The following is a 20,979-nucleotide window of genomic DNA, read 5'->3' as shown; positions in this document are numbered from 1 at the left end:
GCTCCTGATCATGTTTCAAAGGGTATTGATGGACTTTGGGAAAAGGGGCACCAGGTTTGAGAAACACTTTTAATGGATCTACATAGGGTTGAGCGAAACGGATCGTACAAATTCAAAAATCGCCGACTTTCGGCGAAGGTAGGTTTTCATGAAACCCGACCCGCCATTTTTCAGCCAATGAAGGAGGACGCAGAGTGTGGGCAGCGTGATGACATAGGTCTCGGTCCCAACCATCTTAGAGAAGAGCATGACAGTGATTGCCTTGCTTTCTGCGGCGTCACAGGGGCTATAAAGGGGCGTGCATGCTGACCGCCATCTTACTTCTGCCGATCTTAGCATAGGGAGAGGTTGCTGCAGCTTCATCAGAAGAAGGGATATAGTTAGGGAGGGAAGATTTACCCCCAAACTGCTTGTGCTGTAGTGATTTCCACTGTCCAACACCACCTTTTTTTTTTGCAGGGACATTGGAGGCTATATTTTTGTGCATCAGCTCTGTAGCTTATTAGGCTGCCTTATAAGGCTCCCTGATAGCTGCATTGCTGTTTGCACGCTGCTGTGCAAACCACCTGCTTTTTTAAAAGCAAAAATCCTGTTGCTCCTTTCTGCACAGTTATCTTGTTTATTTGTCCACACTTTTGTGTGCAGCAGTCCTTTTTTATTGCTGCCATACTTGTCGTGAGATCATTGTAGGGAGATTAAAATTGTACTACAGTCCTTGTATTTTTTCATATATCTTCCAGCCACTTTCTGCCACTTATATTGTGTTGTTTTATACAATGGGCCTGAGTTTTGGTTCAGTCTCCAAAAAAAAAAAAGTGAGATTCAAATTCTCACAAAGTGGATATACTTCAGTCCTGTTAGTTTGTCGTATATCAGCCAGCCACTTTCTGCCACTTACATTGTGTTGTTTTATGCACAGGGCCTGAGTTTTGGTTCAGTCTCCCACAAAAAAAGGGAGATTTAAATTCTCAACAAGTTTATATACACCTTCTACCTTGTTTTACAGTACCATATAACGGTTGTTATTTTGGTTAGATTTTCCAAAAAATGAGGAAGTCTGGTGGAAGAGCCCGTGGGCGGTGGTTGCCAGCTGGTACTGATGGTGGTGGTGGTGCATCTGGTGGTAGTGGCAAAAGCACAATAGCACCTAAGGCTGGAGGTGTTGAGCCAGCTTCATCGTCTGGCTACAGAAGGCCTCGAAGGCTCCCTTATCTGGGAGTAGGAAAACAGCTTTTAAAGCCGGAGCAGCAGGAAAAAGTTTTGGCTTTCCTTGCTGACTCAGCCTCTAGCTCTTTTGCCTCCTCTTCAGAAAGTTCCAAATATAAAAGCAGCGAGTCATCAGTTGATGCTCCCAGTCAGGAGCAAGACGTTTCCTTGTGTCCTTCACCCAAACGAAAAGTGGAGGATGCATCAGGCGACACTACAGGTTGCTCCATGGAGCTCTTTACACATACCGTGCCTGGGTTAGAAAGGGAAATTGTTAACTGCCCATTCCAAGATGAATCGGACATGGAGTGCACTGATGCACAGCCACAGCTAGATTATTATGCTGTTCCATTGACTCAGATCACTACATTGTCCTCGCAGTGTACTGAGCCAGAATCTGACCCTGATGAGACTATGGTGCCCTGTCCCGAACGCTATAGCACCTTACACGGTGACAGAGAGGAAGGTGCACATGACATTGAAGAGGAGGTGATAGATGACCCAGTTGTTTACCCAGATTGGCATTCATTGGGGGAAGAGGGTGCCGCTGCCAGTAGCTCAGAAGCGGAGGAGGATGATCTGCAGCAGCTATCTACATCGCAACAGCTGTCATCTGGCAGGCCCATATCAGACCAAAAACTTTTGTCAAAAACAAAAACAGTTTTAGGATAGCGTGGCCATCCGGTGAACGTTGCACAGCGTGCAATGCCTGAAAAGGTATTCCATAGTAGGAAGAGTGTAGTGTGGCAATTTTTTAACCAAGATCTGAATGATCAGTCAAAAGTTATCTGTAAGAAATGCTCAAAGACCTTTAGCAGAGGGAAGAATCATCAAAATTTAAATACAACATGCATGCCTAGACATTTAACCAGCATGCACTTGCAAGCCTGGACTAACTACCAAACGTCCCGTACCGTTGGTGCACCTGCTCAGAATGAAGGTAGTCAGCAGCGCTACATTGCTTCCCTCACTGTAAGCCCACTGGTTAGGACACCACCAGCAGCAAATGTGGAGGTATCGTCGCAAGGCCAAAGCAGTCAGGGAATCACCAGGTTATATGTAGGAAACACTGTATGTAGGCCAACATCAAGAATACCATCACCAACCCTCTTTCAATCCGCCATGTCCACCACCACCCCCGCTAGTTCCACCATATGCAGCTCTCCAGTCCAGCTCACCCTACAAGAGACTCTCGTTAGGAAAAGAAAGTACTCATCCTCTCATCCGCGTACACAGGGTTTGAACGCCCACATTGCTATACTAATCTCGTTAGAGATGATGCCCTACCGGTTGGTTGAAAGCGAAGTTTTCAAAGACCTGATGGCCTACGCAGTACCACACTATGACCTACCCAGTCGGCCCTTCTTTGCGAGAAAAGCCATCCCAGCCCTCCACCAGCATGTCAAAGACCACATTGTCCATGCACTGAGGCAATCAGTCAGTGGAAAGGTGCACCTCACAACAGATGCATGGACCAGTAGGCATGGCCAGGGACGTTACGTGTCCATCACGGCGCACTGGGTTAATGTGGTGGATGCAGGGTCCACAGGGGACAGCCATAGTGAGACAGTTCTGCCTAGCCTACGGTCTAGAAAACATTTAGCTGTTGGCGTTCGCCACCCCTCCTCCTCCTCCTCCTCCTCCAGAAGCGAAAGTTCGTCCACAGAGTGCAGTCGCACGACCACTCCATCCGCAGCTGCCAGTTTTGTACACGAGGTGTCCCATTATCGAACAGCTAGTGATAAGCGTGAGCAGGCTGTGTTACAAATGAAGTGTTTGGGCGACAACAGACACACCGCGGAAGTACTGGCCGAGTACTTGCAGCAACAAACTCAGCCATGGCTGGGCAGTGTACATCTTGAGGCAGGCAAGGTAGTCAGTGATAACGGAAGGAATTTTATGGCTGCCATAGCCCTTTCAGAACTGAAACACATACCTTGCCTGGCTCACACCTTGAACCTGGTGGTACAGTGCTTCCTCAAAAATTATCCGGAGTTACCAGCCCTGCTCCTGAAGGTGCGAAGACTTTGCTCGCATATCCGCCGGTCGCCCACACACTCCAGCTGTATGCTGAAACATCAGCGATCGCTGAATCTTCCCCAGCACCGCCTAATAATCGACGTTGCAACAAGGTGAAACTCCACACTGCACATGGTTCAGAGGCTGTGCGAACAGAGGCGTGCTGTAATTTGTGGGAGGATACACATACACGGGCAGGCACTTGGATGGCAGACATGAAGTTGTCTGGTGTGCAGTGGTTGAAGCTATAAGACCTCTGTCAAGTCCTTCAGTGTTTTGAGGAATGCACAAGGCTGGTAAGTGCAGACGACGCCATCATAAGCATGAGCATCCCACTAATGCATCTGCTGATGCAAAGTTTGACGCACATTGAATCTGCCACTCATTACAGTTTTCCTCCACTGAACAAAGCAATACCGCCTGTTTAGTCCTGTTACCACATTTGAACTGCATTTAGCCTACTTTATTATTTGGGCCTACTAATTGTGTCTGCCACTCATTACAGTTTTCCTCCACTGAACAAAGCAATGCCGCCTGTTTAGTCCTGTTACCACATTTGAACTGCATTTAGCCTACTTTATTATTTGGGCCTACTAACTGTGTCTGCCACTCATTACAGTTTTCCTCCACTGAACAAAGCAATGCCGCCTGTTTAGTCCTGTTACCACATTTGAACTGCATTTAGCCCACTTTATTATTTGGGCCTACTAACTGTGTCTGCCACTCATTACAGTTTTCCTCCACTGAACAAAGCAATGCCGCCTGTTTAGTCCCGTTACCACATTTGAACTGCATTTAGCCTACTTTGTTATTTGGGCCTACTAACTGTGTCTGCCACTCATTACAGTTTTCCTCCACTGAACAAAACAATGCCGCCTGTTTAGTCCTGTTACCACATTTGAACTGCATTTAGCCCACTTTATTATTTGGGTCTACTAACTGTGTCTGCCACTCATTACAGTTTTCCTCCACTGAACAAAGCAATGCCGCCTGTTTAGTCCTCTTACCACATTTGAACTGCATTTAGCCTACTTTATTATTTGGGCTTACCAACTGTGTTTCCTCCGCATCCTGCCCATTGCCCTGCCACTGCTAGATGAGTCTTCTGGTACATTGACCCAGACCACTACATTCCCCTTGCACTCTACACAGCCAGAATCTGACCCTGCTGAAAGTCAGGATCCCCTTCCTGCATACTATACCACCATACACGGGGACAAAGAGGAAGGTGCAAATGAAAGTGCAGGTTCTTTCATCAGGTGGGGGGCATACTCATTGGCGACGTCACTGGCACAGGGCCCCTCATAGTATGCAAAAGAGTCTCTGCCAGTGGGAGGCGCCACCTGCCATCAAACACACCACCAGACTATGAGTGGCCCTGTGCCAGTGACGTCACCGAGTATGCCCCCCACCTGATGAAGGAACCTGCACTTTCATCTGCACCTTCCTACGAATGAGTGGGCCCCCCCTGCTTGCTCAGGATCACAGCACTTGCAAAGTTGAAATACTTACCTCTCCCTGCTCCACCGCCGTGACGTATTCCGCGTTTCCTGGGCCCACGAAAATCTTGAGCCAGCTCTACCCCCCCACAACTTTAGTCAAATGACCCACAGTTTTCAATGCCTAACTATTATTATAAAGTAAATTAAGATTGACAAGCTTAAGTAGTAAGAATATGTTTTTGGCATTAAAATGGGCACTGTAGGTGTTTTCCTGTCCTCCACTCACTGCCGACTTTGATTCCTCATTGACTTGCATTGGGTTTCGTGTTTCAGTCGGCCCCCAACTTTTCGCAATAATCGGCCGATTTCACCCGGCCCGACTTTTGACAAAGTCGGGTTTCGTGAAACCCGACTCGATCCGAAAAAAGTAAAAGTGACTCAACTCTAGTTCTACATGCATTATTCGTGGTGGATCTGGGCCTATCAGGGCCATCATTACTGTGGGAAGGGCATGTAGGATACAGATTTCCTCATTGTGTTCATCTGCATAGGGGTTATATAATGTAAGGACCATCTGACCATCATCTTGGAATTGTATTCTGGAGCGGAACTGTGATAATAAATCTGCCCCCAGTAAATTTACCGGACATGTGGGAGAGATTACGAACTGGGCCGTAACCTCAGGGAAGGGTCCAACAGGGATGGGTTTTGTAAGAGTATGTTTATTGGTCTGCCATTTACTCCAATTAAAACAAGCTCTTGGTCTGAGAATTGACATGGCGGGGCTGAGGAGCAAGATTCCCAGACATAGGCTTAAAAGGGATATTGGGGTATGGGACTGGATTTGTGTATGGTGGGGAGGGCAGGAGCTGGAGTCTGTTGTGTGGGCCACTGATAAGGAACGAGGTGTGTCCTTGCAGCTGGGGTGGGGGCTGAGGTTGGAGTAGGAATCGCTGCAGCCGTTAATTTAACCTTTAATTTCCCTGCTGATGCAGAGCGGGCTAAGTTCTGAAAACTTTTTTTTACTATTTTCAATGCATCATACGGAGTGGAAGTCTTGATGTCAGGTCTAACTGACATTAGTGCCTGTTTCAATTCAGATTTAAGGCCGGACATTAAAACTGTCACAAAAAGGTGTGAATGGGCTTTATTATACAATGAGAATCCCAGATCTTTAAATAATACCTTAAGATGCCCATAGAACTTTTCGGCAGTCGAGGATATATTGGTGCCTTGGGGTTAAGGGGCATTGAGCTTACAGTCGGGAGAAGAGGCTTAATTTCCTGGGGAGGGACCATATCATCTAACAGGGAGCCCCTGTCCCAAAATATCATTTGTAACTTTGTCTCTCTGGCACATTACCATCAAGCACTTTCTCAATTCCTTCCTGCAAAACAAAACATCCAGCCACTTTCTCAGTCATTGTCATAGAAGTAGACAACTTTTCTTTTTCAATGTAACAATAACAAAAACAATCAGAACTCACTTCCTCTGTTGATCCTCAATTTGCTATATATCAATCACTCAACTTGAAGCAGGTGAATCTTTTACCAATCTTTCAATCACACTGATAACCAAACAATCACTTACAAGTTTCCTTCTAAAACTAGGCACCATATTTCACTTTCAACATCCAACTTCAACTTACAATATTTCTTTCTACTTCAATACAGTACTGTTGCTTTAAACAAAACACAGATCACCCAGTGCGTGTTACACCAAGGACAGAATATACAGAGCTTTTTGAGCGCAGGTACGTGCCCCTTCCCATCCGAGACTTCAGTCAGCAGAGATAAGAATTCACAGCATTCCTCAACACAGAATGAAGAAAGCAATTGCGCAGCTGTTACGACTGCCCCTCCCATCAGATTTTTTGAAATTTCACACAGAAACAGAATACAGCAGTTCTCAGACTTAATTAATTTCTACAAAACCTTCATCACACAAATTCAAACTGTTCTTCCATGGAAACATGATTCTCCTTTAGAGCTAAATATCCTTACTTTAGTTGTGTACAGTACTAGAGTGGCTGTATAGTCTGTTCCACCGGGTCTACCTGTCCTCCACTGAGACAACCCAAAAAACGAGGTACTCAGTGAAAGGAGGAGGGCATCTCAGACTAACCCTCCGGACACCTCTGGACATAGATATATATATATCAATATATTCCTGAGTTACGCATCCTACCCATCTTCGATCACCTCATCATGCCTGATTCTAACAGTGATCAGGATTTCAGGATATTTTGACTATAAAGAGAATTACATCACTGGTCAATCCGGGGTGTCCGTCCCTTATGAGGTACGGTTCGAGCACTGGGCCCCCAACGGAACTACACCTCTATATGACTCCACCCAAGAATCACCCCACCATCGGGAACAAACCTCAGATCCTCTTTGCAGCAACAAACACTGGAAAATGACACGAAATGGTCAGTCTGAACAGTATAACTGCCAACTTACTGTGGGTGTTGTGGGGGATGACCAGTCTCAATTTCCAGTGCCTGTGTCCGGTCCGAGGGACCTTTGTCTTTTTGTCCTCCGGGGGGCAGAGGCATTCCTGTTTGGGGCCCCACGTTCAGGCGCCAATCTGTTGAAGGAGGATCTGAAGTGATCCTTCACGGTTGACACAGTGATTTTCAAATTGATCTACAGAGCATTGACGGAGATGTGTGTCTCTGCTTGGGGAGGATTGAGCAGATCTTTGGCCCCCGTTTATTGTGCATCACTTTTCATAGTCATGGAAGTTATACTTCATCCAATCAGCATAAGAACATGCTCACAGTTCTTAACCTATAAGAATGCAGGAACAGTCTGTACATCAAAGTCTCGTAGAACAATACACCCTCAGTCTCATGTCCTGTCCAGGTTGAAACAATCAAGGTCTCATAACTAGTGTTGAGCATTCCGATACCGCAAGTATTGGGTATTAGCCGATACTTGCGGTATCGGAATTCCGATACCGAGATCCGATACTTTTGCGGTATCGGGAATCGGTATCGGATCCATATTACTGTGTAAAATAAAGAATTAAAATAAAAAATATTGATATACTCACCTCTCCGCAGGCCCCTGGACATCACCGCTGGTAACTGGCAGCCTTCTTTGCTTAAAATGAGCGCGTTTAGGGCCTTCCATGACGTCACGGCTTCTGATTGGTCGCGTGCCGCTCATGTGACCGACACGCGACCAATCACAAGCCGTGACATCATTCTCAGGCCCTAAACTCCTCATTCTAGGAATTTAGGACCTGAGAATGACGTCGCGGCTTGTGATTGGTCGCGTGGCGGTCACATGAGCGGCACACGACCAATCAGAAGCCGTGACGTCATGGAAGGCCCTAAACGCGCTCATTTTAAGCAAAGAAGGCTGCCGGTTACCAGCGGTGATGTCCAGGGGCCTCCGGAGAGGTGAGTATATCAATATTTTTTATTTTAATTCTTTATTTTTCACAGTAATATGGATCCCAGGGCCTGAAGGAGAGTTTCCTCTCCTTCAGACCCTGGGAACCATCAGGATACCTTCCGATACTTGGTGTCCCATTGACTTGTATTGGTATCGGGTATCGGTATCGGCGATATCCGATACTTTTCGGGTATCGGCCGATACTATCCGATACCGATACTTTCAAGTATCGGACGGTATCGCTCAACACTACTCATAACAGCTGTGAACTTTACCTAGTAACAAAAATTTATCTCAAAACAGCAAGACAGAGTCCAAAAGCACAAAATGAAGCCTGCATTCATTTTTCTTAGTTTAACCCTTCACAAGACCAGTGGAAATCTGTGCTTTGGTCTGATGAGTCCAAATTTGATATCTTTGGTTCCAATCACCGTGTCTTTGTGCGATGCAGAAAAGTTGAACGGACGGACTCTACATGTCTGGTTCCCACCGTGAAGCATGGAGGAGGAGTTGTGATGATGTGGGGGTGCTTTGCTGGTGACACTGTTGAGGATTTATTCAAAATTGAAGGCATACTGAACCAGCATGGCTACCACAGCATCTTGCAGCGGCATGCTATTCCATCCGGTTTGCGTTTAGTTGAACCATCATTTATTTTTCAACAGGACAATGACCCAAACACACTTTCAGGCTGTGTAAGGGTTATTTGACCAAGAAGGAAAGTGATGGGATGTTACGCCAGATGACCTGGCCTCCACAATCACCAGATCTGAACCCAATCGACATGGTTTGGGGTAAGCTGGACCGCAGAGTGAAGGCAAAAGGGCCAACAAGTGCTAAGCATCTCTGGGAAATCCTTCAAGATTGTTGGAAGACCATTTCTGGTGACTACCTCTTGAAGCTCATCAAGAGAATGCCAAGAGTGTGCAAATCAGTCATCAAAGCAAAAGGCGGCTACTTTGAAGAACCTAGAATATAAGACATAATTTCAGTTGTTTCACACTTTTTTGTCAAGTATATAATTACACATGTGTTAATTCATAGTTTTGATGCCTTCGGTGTGAATGTACAATTATCATAGTCATGAAAATACAGAAAAATCTTTAAATGAGAAGGTGTGTCCAAACTTTTGGTCTGTACTGTATATATATATATATATATATATATATAATATATAAATATATATATATATATATATATATATATATATATATATAGTGGTGCAGTGACCAATCTTATAGCCAGGGGGCGCTGTGTGTGCGCTGCAGGATGCACTTGGATGTATAACTGTGGTGGTGAGAGAAAGTCCGGCAGGATTATAAATGGCCGGTATGTGTGTCGCAGAGGAGGACACTCTGCGCTGTCAGTCTAAAGTTATGCTGTGTTCTGGGACCTGTAGTCCCACAAGTAATTGTGTAGTTCTAATGGGAGACTGGCAGGGCTAGTTATGAGAGATGGGAGGTTCAAACTAGCCACACACACCCACACTCCCACCCAGGGGAGTGGTTACAGGTATGTAATGTGACCAGGGTGTGAGTCGCATGGTTCCTGTGGGTTCAGAGTGTATGGATCTGTGTGGTCCATGTGCAAGGTCCTGGACGGTCAGTGTTGGAGTCTCCTGGCAATGAAGAAGTCCTGGAAGCACTGAAGAGAGTGAGTCCTGCAATAGCCTGTGTGTTGGATTGTCCTGGAGTGGGCTGGAGTCCTGGAAGCGCATGGAAAGGCTGCATCTACTGAGCATGAGACGGTTTCTGTGTTGGGGAAGCTACAGTTCCTATTGTGGGTCTGGACTATCTGAGGTGCCCTGATCCCAAGGACGGTGATCCCAGTGAGGCAGTTTCCCTGTGAACCAGCACTGGCAGGAGTCAGTGTGTGGAGCCGGAGCTCCTGAGAGGTAACCCCTGGTATGGGGAAAAAACCTGTAATATACGGCAGAGACGTATCTGCCATTGGAACAGACTGTCGGTGGGTTATATGTTCCGTTGATGCATACAATGAACTGTAAGGAACTGTGCGCTAACATACGACAGTTGCTGAACTGTGCAGTCACCTGGTGACTGAAGAGATAAGGCGTGACTATTGAATGCTTTGTAAAGCCACACGTGTTAAAGTAACAGACTATGTGTAAGCTGGTGATGTGTAAACTAGCTTATGGTGCGGTTTATGACGCTTTAATAAACCGGAATGGACTTAATTTGTGTGAGATATCGTGCCTGTATGCGATATTCCCGTGCAAAGCGAGTGTCCCCCAAGACCCAAAGTAAGGGAAACGCTACAATATACACTGCTCAAAAAAAATAAAGGAAACACTAAAATCCCACATTCTAGATATCACTGAATGAAATATTCCAGCTGTAAATCTTTTTTCATTACATAGGAATGTTTTGAGCATAAAACCTAAAAATTATCAACGTAAATCACAACTAATATCCCACGGAGGTCTGGAGTTGGAATGATGCTCAAAATCAAAGTGGAAAATGAAGTTAGAGGCTGATCCAACTTTGGTCGAAATGCCTCAAGACATGGAAAAGATGCTCAGTAGTGTGTGTGGCCTCCACATGCCTTTATGACCTCCCTAGAATGCCTGGGCATGCTCCTGATGAGGCGACGGATGGTCTCCTGAGAGATCTCTTCCCCAACCTGGACTAAAGCATCTGCCAACTCCTGGACAGTCTGTGGTGCAACATGATGTTGGTGGATGGTGCGAGACATGATGACCCAGATGTGTTCAATCGGATTCAGGTTTGGGGAACGGGCGGGCCAGTCCTGTTGTGAACTCGGTTTTTGGGCTCCCTCTTGTGGTCACAAGTGGTACTGTGTGAGTGTTGTCTTTGGGCTCCTTCTGGTGGCTCTTTGTGTCATTCTGCAGGTCTGAGGCTGGTTCTGCTGTCTCGTTATCTGTTAGCTGGTTTCCTATTTAGCTCACCTGGACTTTCAGTGGTTGCCTGCTGTCGATGTATTCAGTGCTATTTTGATCTCTCCTGAATTCCTTCGTTATCAGTCTCACCAAGAGAAGCTAAGTTTCTGTTTGGTTATTTTTTGCTCATCAGTGTTCAATATGTTTCTTGATTATTTATTTGTCCTTGTCCAGCTTGCTAATATGTGATTTCCTTGCTTGCTGGTAGCTCTAGGGGGCTCAGTTTCTCCCCTCACACCGTTAGTTGGTGTGGGGGTTCTTGAATTCTCAGCGTGGATATTTTGTATAGGGTTTTTTACTGACCGCACAGTTCCCTGTCTGTCTTCTGCTATCTAGTATTAGTGGGCCTCATTTGCTGAATCTGTTTTCATTTCTACGTTTGTCTTTTCCCCTTACCTCACCGTTATTATTTGTTGGGGGCTTCCTATATCTTTGGGGTTATTTCTCTGAGGCAAGTGAGGTCTTACTTTTTCTATAGGGGTAGCAAGTTTCTCAGGCTGCGTCGAGACGTCCTGGAATTTAGGCACGTTCACCGGCTACCTTTAGTGTGTTTGGTTAGGATCAGGTTGCGGTCAGTCCAGTTACCACCTCCCTAGAGCTTGTTCTATGTTCAGTAACTTAGCTAGTCCATTCGGTGATCCTCTGCCACTAAGGATCATAACAGTACAGCAGGCCAAAAAGTGTTTGATGCATCGCAGAAGTGGGATAAGAGAAGTCCTGAGTACAATTTTTTTTTTTTTTTCCTCTCCCTTTGCTGCAGTCTGTCCAGCTTCTCTCATCCCCTTAATCTCTGGGTGGCTTTGAGTTCAGCTGCTGACATGGATATTCAGAGTCTGACTTCTAGTGTGGATCATCTTGCTGCAAAGGTGCAAAGCATTCAGGATTTTGTTGTTCACAGTCCTATGTCTGAGCCAAAAGTACCTATTCCTGAGTTGTTTTCTGGAGATAGATCTAGGTTTCTGAATTTTAAGAATAATTGTAATTTATTTCTTTCTTTGAGACCTCGTTCCTCTGGTGATTCCGCTCAGCAAGTTAGAATTGTTATCTCCCTGTTACGTGGGGACCCTCAAGATTGGGCTTTCTCCCTGGCGCCAGGAGATCCTGCATTGCTGAATGTGGATGCGTTTTTTCTGGCGCTTGGATTGCTTTATGAGGAACCTAATCTTGAAAACAAGGCAGAAAAGGCCTTTCTGGCTCTCTCTCAGGGCCAGGATGAAGCTGAGGTGTATTGTCAAAAATTTCGGAAATGGTCGGTGCTTACTCAATGGAATGAGTGTGCCCTGGCTGCAAATTTCAGAGAAGGTCTTTCTGAAGCCATTAAGAATGTTATGGTGGGGTTCCCCACGCCTGCAAGTCTGAATGACTCAATGGCTTTGGCCATTCAGATTGATTGGCGTTTGCGGGAGCGCAAATCTGCGCACCATCTGGCGGTATTTTCTGAACAGAGACCTGAGTCTATGCAATGTGACCGAATTCTGACCAGAATTGAGCGGCAAAATCATAGACGTCAAAATGGGTTGTGCTTTTACTGTGGTGATTCAACTCATGTTATCTCAGCATGCTCTAAGCGCGTAAAAAAAATTGCTAAATCTGTCACCGTTGATACTATACAGCCTAAATTCATTTTGTCTGTTACTTTAATTTGTTCTTTGTCATCCTACTCTGTTATGGCTTTTGTGGATTCAGGTGCTGCCCTGAACCTGATGGATTTGTCGTTTGCCAGGCGCTGTGGTTTTGTCCTGGAGCCTTTGGAATTCCCTATTCCACTGAGGGGAATTGATGCTACACCATTGGCTGAGAATAAGCCTCAGTATTGGACTCAAGTGACCATGTGCATGACTCCTGTACATCAGGAGGTGATTCGCTTTCTTGTGCTGCATAATTTGCATGATGTTGTCGTTTTGGGTCTGCCATGGCTGCAGGCCCATAATCCAGTTCTGAATTGGAAAGCTATGTCTGTTTCAAGTTGGGGTTGCCAGGAGATTCATGGCGATGCTCCTTTGGTGTCAATTGCTTCTTCCACTCCTTCTGAGGTCCCTGAGTTTTTGTCGGACTACCAGGATGTATTTGATGAGCCCAGATCCGGTGCCCTGCCTCCTCACAGGGATTATGATTGTGCTATAAATTTGATTCCTGGTAGTAAGTTCCCTAAGGGACGACTTTTTAATTTGTCTGTACCAGAACATGCCGCGATGCGGAGTTATATAAAGGAGTCTTTAGAGAAGGGACACATTCGCCCGTCCTCCTCCCCTCTTGGTGCAGGATTCTTTTTTGTGGCCAAGAAGGATGGTTCTCTGAGACCTTGTATAGATTATCGTCTTCTAAATAAAATCACGGTCAAATTTCAGTATCCTTTGCCATTATTATCTGATCTGTTTGCTCGGATTAAGGGGTCCAGTTGGTTCACCAAGATAGATCTTCGTGGTGCGTATAACCTTGTGCGTATTAAGCAGGGGGATGAATGGAAAACAGCATTTAATACGCCCGAAGGCCATTTTGAGTACTTGGTGATGCCTTTTGGACTCTCTAATGCTCCTTCTGTGTTCCAGTCCTTCATGCATGACATCTTCCGAGAATATCTGGATACATTTATGATTGTGTATCTGGATGACATTTTGGTCTTTTCTGAGGACTGGGAGTCCCATGTGAAGCAGGTCAGGATGGTATTTCAGGTCCTGCGTGCTAATGCCTTATTTGTGAAGGGCTCAAAATGTCTCTTTGGAGTACAGAAGGTTTCCTTTTTGGGTTTTATTTTTTCTCCTTCTACTATTGAGATGGACCCAGTCAAGGTCCAGGCTATTCATGACTGGACTCAGCCTACATCTGTTAAGAGTCTTCAGAAGTTCTTGGGTTTTGCTAATTTTTACCGTCGCTTCATTGCTAATTTTTCTGGCGAGGTTAAACCCTTGACGGATTTGACCAAGAAGGGTTCTGATGTGACTAATTGGTCTCCTGCGGCCGTGGAAGCCATTCGGGAGCTGAAGCGCCGGTTTTCTTCGGCTCCAGTTTTGTGTCAGCCTGATGTCTCTCTCCCTTTTCAGGTCGAGGTTGATGCTTCTGAGATTGGAGCAGGGGCTGTTTTGTCGCAGAGAAGCTCTGATTGCTCTGTGATGAAGCCTTGTGCTTTCTTTTCAAGAAAGTTTTCGCCTGCCGAGTGGAATTATGATGTTGGTAATCGGGAGTTGTTGGCTATGAAGTGGGCATTTGAGGAGTGGCGACATTGGCTCGAGGGAGCTAAGCATCGTGTGGTGGTCTTGACTGATCACAAAAATCTGATTTATCTCGAGTCTGCCAAGCGGCTGAATCCTAGACAGGCTCGTTGGTCGTTGTTTTTCTCCCGCTTCGATTTCGTGGTCTCGTACCTGCCTGGTTCGAAGAACGTGAAGGCTGATGCTCTTTCTAGGAGTTTTGTGCCTGACTCTCCGGGAGTTTCAGAGCCGGCTGGTATCCTCAGAGAGCTAGTGATTTTGTCTGCCATTTCCCCAGATTTGCGACGAGTGCTGCAGAAATTTCAGGCGGATAGACCTGACCGTTGCCCTCCAGAAAGACTGTTTGTCCCAGATAGATGGACCAGCAGAGTTATTTCCGAGGTTCATTCTTCGGTGTTGGCAGGCCATCCTGGGATTTTTGGTACCAGAGATTTGGTGGCTAGGTCCTTCTGGTGGCCTTCCTTGTCGCGGGATGTGCGTTCCTTTGTGCAGTCCTGTGGGATTTGTGCTCGGGCTAAGCCTTGCTGTTCTCGTGCCAGCGGTTTGCTTTTGCCTTTGCCTGTCCCGAAGAGGCCTTGGACGCACATTTCCATTGATTTTATTTCGGATCTTCCAGTCTCTCAGAGAATGTCTGTCATCTGGGTGGTGTGTGATCGTTTTTCCAAAATGGTCCATTTGGTGCCCTTGCCTAAGTTGCCTTCCTTCTCCGATTTGGTTCCTCTATTTTTTCAGAATGTGGTTCGCTTGCACGGCATCCCTGAAAATATTGTGTCTGACAGAGGATCCCAGTTTGTGTCCAGATTTTGGCGGATCTTTTGTGCTAAGATGGGCATTGATTTGTCTTTTTCGTCGGCCTTCCATCCTCAGACGAATGGCCAAACCGAGCAAACTAATCAGACCTTGGAAACTTATTTAAGATGTTTTGTTTCTGCTGATCAGGATGATTGGGTGACTTTTTTGCCATTGGCCGAGTTTGCCCTTAATAATCGGGCTAGTTCTGCTACTTTGGTTTCGCCTTTTTTCTGCAATTCTGGTTTTCATCCTCGTTTTTCCTCGGGTCAAGTTGAGCCTTCTGACTGTCCTGGGGTGGATTCTGTGGTGGATAGGTTGCAGCAGATTTGGAACCATGTGGTGGACAATTTGAAGTTGTCACAGGAGAAGGCTCAGCGCTTTGCCAACCGCCGTCGCGGTGTGGGTCCCCGACTTCGTGTTGGGGATTTGGTATGGCTGTCTTCTCGGTATGTTCCTATGAAGGTCTCCTCTCCTAAATTCAAGCCTCGCTTCATCGGTCCTTATAAGATTTTGGAAATCCTTAACCCGGTGTCATTTCGTTTGGACCTCCCAGCGTCGTTTGCCATTCATAACGTGTTCCATAGGTCTTTGTTGCGGAGGTATGTGGTGCCTGTGGTTCCTTCTGTTGAGCCCCCTGCCCCGGTGCTGGTTGAGGGTGAATTGGAGTACGTGGTGGAGAAGATCTTGGATTCTCGTATTTCTAGACGGAGGCTTCAGTATTTGGTTAAGTGGAAGGGCTATGGTCAGGAGGATAATTCCTGGGTTGTCGCCTCTGATGTTCATGCGGCCGATTTGGTTCATGCCTTCCATGTGGCTGATCCTGATCGTCCTGGGGGTTTTGATGAGGGTTTGGTGACCCCTCCTCAAGGGGAGTTACTGTTGTGAACTCTGTTTTTGGGCTCCCTCTTGTGGTCACAAGTGGTACTGTGTGAGTGTTGTCTTTGGGCTCCCTCTGGTGGCTCTTTGTGTCATTCTGCTGGTCTGAGGCTGGTTCAGCTGTCTCGTTATCTGTTAGCTGGTTTCCTATTTAGCTCACCTGGACTTTCAGTGGTTGCCTGCTGTCGATGTATTCAGTGCTATTTTGATCTCTCCTGAATTCCTTCATTATCAGTCTCGCCAAGAGAAGCTAAGTTTCTGTTTGGTTATTTTTTGCTCATCAGTGTTCAATATGTTTCTTGATTATTTATTTGTCCTTGTCCAGCTTGCTAATATGTGATTTCCTTGCTTGCTGGTAGCTCTAGGGGGCTGAGTTTCTCCCCTCACACCGTTAGTTGGTGTGGGGGTTCTTGAATTCTCAGCGTGGATATTTTGTATAGGGTTTTTTACTGACCGCACAGTTCCCTGTCTGTCTTCTGCTATCTAGTATTAGTGGGCCTCATTTGCTGAATCTGTTTTCATTTCTACGTTTGTCTTTTCCCCTTACCTCACCGTTATTATTTGTTGGGGGCTTCCTATATCTTTGGGGTTATTTCTCTGAGGCAAGTAAGGTCTTACTTTTTCTATAGGGGTAGCAAGTTTCTCAGGCTGCGTCGAGACGTCCAGGAATTTAGGCACGTTCACCGGCTACCTTTAGTTTGGTTAGGATCAGGTTGCGGTCAGTCCAGTTACCACCTCCCTAGAGCTTGTTCTATGTTCAGTAACTTAGCTAGTCCATTCGGTGATCCTCTGCCACTAAGGATCATAACACAGTCCATAGCTTCAATGCCTTTAGCTTGCAGGAACTGCTGACACACTCCAGCCACATGAGGTCTGGCATTGTCCTGCATTAGGAGGAACCCAGGGCCAACTGCACCAGTATATGCTCTCACAAGGGGTCTGAGGATCTCCTCTCTGTACCTAATGGCAGTCAGGCTACCTCTGGCGGACACATGGAAGGCTGTGCGGCCCTCAAAAGAAATGCCACCCCACACCATTACTGACTCACTGCCAAACCGGTCATGCTGAAGGATGTTGCAGGCAGATCGCTCTCCACAACATCTCCAGTCTCTGTCACGTCTGTCTCAGTGTGAACCTCCTTTCATCTGTGAAGAGTACAGGGCGCCAGTGGTGAATTTGCCAATCCCGGTGTTCTGTGGCAAATGCCAAGTGTCCTGCACGGTATTGGGCTGTGAGCACAACCCCCATCTGTGGACGTCGGGGACTTGGACCATCCTCATGGAGTCAGTTTCTAACCATTTGTGCAGACACATGCACATTTGTGGCCTACTGGAGGTCATTTTGCAGGGCTCTGGCAGTGCTCATTCTGTTCCTCCTTGCACAATGGCTGAGCTAGCGGTCCTGCTGCTGGGTTGTTGCCCTCCTATGGCCCCCTCCACATTTCCTGGTGTACTGGCCTGTCTCCTGGTAGCACCTCCAGCCTTTGGACACTACGCTGACAGACACAGCAAACCTTCTTGCCACAGCTCGCATTGATGTGCCATCCTGGATGAGCTGCACTACCTGAGCCACTTGTGTGGGTTGTAGAGTCCGTCTTATGATACTGCGAGTGTGAACGCACAACCAACATTCAAAAGTGAGCAAAACATCAGCCAGAAAGCATTGGTACTGAGATGTGGTCTGTGGTCCCCACCTTCAGAACCACTCCTTTATTGAGGGTGTCTTGATAATTGTCAATAATTTCCATCTGTCGTCTATTCCATGTGCACAGCAGCATATGTGAAATTGATTCCTAAGTGGACAATTTGATTTCACAGAAGTTTGATTTACTTGGAGTTATATTCTGTTGTGTAAGTGTTCACTTTATCTTTCTGAGCAGTGTATATATATATATATATATATATATATATATATATATATATATATACATATGTAGATAGATAAATGGATATGAGATCAGATAGTGATGTGAGTGTCTTGGTCTCTATTCTTTATCAGTTACAGAAGCCGTATATATGTGCATATACCATATGTTATGTCTATAGCTATGTGGACTCTTTATTTTTATTGATACTAAAAGAAACACAATGAAATTATATTTACATGTCCTTGTGGTAGCTATGGAACACAGAATGGTAACATTTATTTGTTTATATTTCTTCCTGACAATAAAGATTTATCTAATCATTACAGGTGGATCTAGCCATATCTATTCTAAGTAAGGTGCATTTAGTAATACAGTATGTATATATTAGGTGAGTATGGGAAAATGAGATGGACTACAAAGAAGACAGAGAAAAGAACAAAATATTGATTAGCTTTTGATTTCTTAACCCCTTAACGACCGCCGATACGCCTTTTAACGGCGGCCGCTAAGGGTACTTAAACCACAGCGCCGTTAATTAACGGCGCTGTGGAAAAAGTGAATAGCGCCCCCCAGAGTCGGATTTTCTCTGGGGTCTCGGTTGCCGAGGGTAGCCGAGACCCCAGAGAACATGATTCGGGGGGTTTTTACCGACCCCCGAGTTGCGATCGCCGGTAATTAACCGTTTACCGGCGGTCGCAACAAAAAAAAAAAACGCGATTTGCCGTTTAATTTCTCTGTCCTCCGATGTGATCGCACATCGGAGGACAGAGAAATGTGGTCCCCGATGGCCCCCAATAGCCCCCCAATACTTACCTACCTCCCCCGGTGCTCCTCGTGTCTCCCCATGGGCGCCGCCATCTTTTTTCCGGGAAAAAATGGCGGGCGCACGCGCAGTGCGCCCGCCGCCCGGCACCCGGATGTTCTTTGGGGTCTCGGCTGCCGGGGGTAGCCGAGACCCCAAAGAACATGATCGGGGTCGGTTTGCACCGACCCCTGCTTTGCGATCGCCGGTAATTAACAGTTTACCGGCGACCGCAAAAAAAAAAAAAAAAGCGATCAGTTATTTCTCTGTCCTCTGATGTGATCGCACATCAGAGGACAGAGAAATAGGGGGATTCGGGGACCCTATCATACTCACCCGGGGTCCCTGGGTCCTCTTCTGTCTTCTCCTGCCAGCCGGCTTTTTCATCATGGCGGGCGCATGCGCAGTGCGCCCGCCATCTGCTGCCATCTGCCGGCCGGCAGGAGAAGACAAGTTGGGGCTAAAATTAGGGTTAGGGTTAGGGTTAGGGTTAGAGTTAGGGTTAGGGTTAGGGTTAGGGTTAGGGTTAGAGTTAGGGTTAGGGTTAGGGTTAGGGTTAGAGTTAGGGTTAGAGTTAGGGTTAGAGTTAGGGTTAGAGTTAGGGTTAGAGTTAGGGTTAGGGTTAGAGTTAGGGTTAGGGTTAGAGTTAGGGTTAGAGTTAGGGTTAGGGTTAGGGTTGGGGCTAAATTTAGGGTTAGGGTTAGGGCTAGGGTTAGAGTTAGGCTACTTTCACACTAGCGTTTTTTGGCTTCCGTCGCAATGCGTCGTTGGAGAAAAAACGCATCCTGCAAAAGTGCTTGCAGGATGCGTTTTTTCTCCATTGGCTTGCATTAGCGACGCATTGCGACGGATTGCCACATGTCGCATCCGTCGTGCGACGGATGCGTCGTGCTTCGGTGGACCGTCGACACAAAAAAAACTACATGTAACTTTTTTGTGCGACGTGTCCGCCATTTCCGACCGCGCATGCGTGGCCGGAACTCCGCCCCCGCCTCCCCGCACCTCACAATGGGGCAGCGGATGCGTTGAAAAAACAGCATCCGCTGCACCCGTTGTGCGGCGCTTACAACGCTAGCGTCGGTACGTCGGCCCGACACACTGCGATGGGCCGAGTACGACGCTAGTGTGAAAGTAGCCTTAGGCTTCTTTCACACTTGCGTCGGTACGGGGCGGTCGCAATGCGTCGGCCCGATGTACCGACGCACGTTGTGAAAATTGTGCACAACGTGGGCAGCGGATGCAGTTTTTCAACGCATCCGCTGCCCAGTCTATGTCCTGGGGAGGAGGGGGCAGAGTTACGGCCACGCATCCGCGGAAATGGCGGACGCGACGTACAAAAAAAAGGTTACATTGAACTTTTTTTGTGACGACGGGGGCTAAAGTTATGGTTAGGGTTGGGGCTAAAGTTAGGGTTGGGGCTAAAGTTAGGGTTAGAGTTGGGATTAGGGTTAGCATTTGGATTAGGGTTGGGATTAGTGTTACGTTTGGGATTAGGGTTGGGATTAGGGTTAGGGTTGGGATTAGGGTTAGGGGTGTGTTGGATTTAGGGTTTTGATTAGGGTTATGGTTAGGGTTGAGATTAGGGCTGTTTTGGGGTTAGGGTTGTGATTATCGTTAGGGTTGTGATTAGGATTATGGATCGGGTTGAGATTAGGGTTAGGGCTGTGTTGGGGTTAGGGTTGGAGTTAGAATTGGGGGGTTTCCACTGTTTAGGTACATCAGGGGGTCTCCAAACACGACAGCCAATTTTGCGCTAAAAAAGTCAAATGGTACTCCCTCCCTTCTGAGCTCTGCCGTGCGCCCAAACAGTGGTTTACCCCCACATATGGGGCATCAGCGTACTCGGGATAAATTGGACAACAACTTTTGGGGTCCAATTTCTCTTGTTACCCTTGTGAAAATAAAAACTTGGGGGCTAAAAATCTTTTTTGTTGGAAAAAAATATATTTTTTTATTTTCACTACTCTGCATTATAAATTTCTGTGAAGCACTTGAGCTTTCAAAGTTCTCACCACATATCTAGATAAGTTCCTTAGGGGGTCTAGTTTCCAAAATTTGGTCACTTGTGGGGGTTTCTACTGTTTAGGTACATTAGGGGTCTGCAAACGCAACATAACGCCCGCAGACAATTCTATCAAAGTCTGCATTCCAAAATGGCGCTCCTTCCCTTCCGAGCTCTGCCGTGCGCCCAAACAGTGGTTTACCCCCACATATGGGGTACCAGCATACTCAGGACAAATTGGACAACAACTTTTGGGGTCCAATTTCTCTTGTTACCCTTGTGAAAATAAAAATTTGGGGGCTAAAAAAATCTTTTTTGTGGGAAAAAAAATATTTTTTATTTTCACTACTCTGCATTATAAACTTCTGTGAAGCACTTGGGCATTCAAAGTTCTCACCACATATCTAGATAAGTTCCTTGGGGGGTCTATTTTCCAAAATGGG

This window comes from Ranitomeya variabilis, chromosome 1 (assembly GCF_051348905.1).
Source record: "Ranitomeya variabilis isolate aRanVar5 chromosome 1, aRanVar5.hap1, whole genome shotgun sequence".
NCBI lineage: Eukaryota > Metazoa > Chordata > Amphibia > Anura > Dendrobatidae > Ranitomeya > Ranitomeya variabilis.
Note: the sequence above shows the minus strand (reverse complement) of the source record.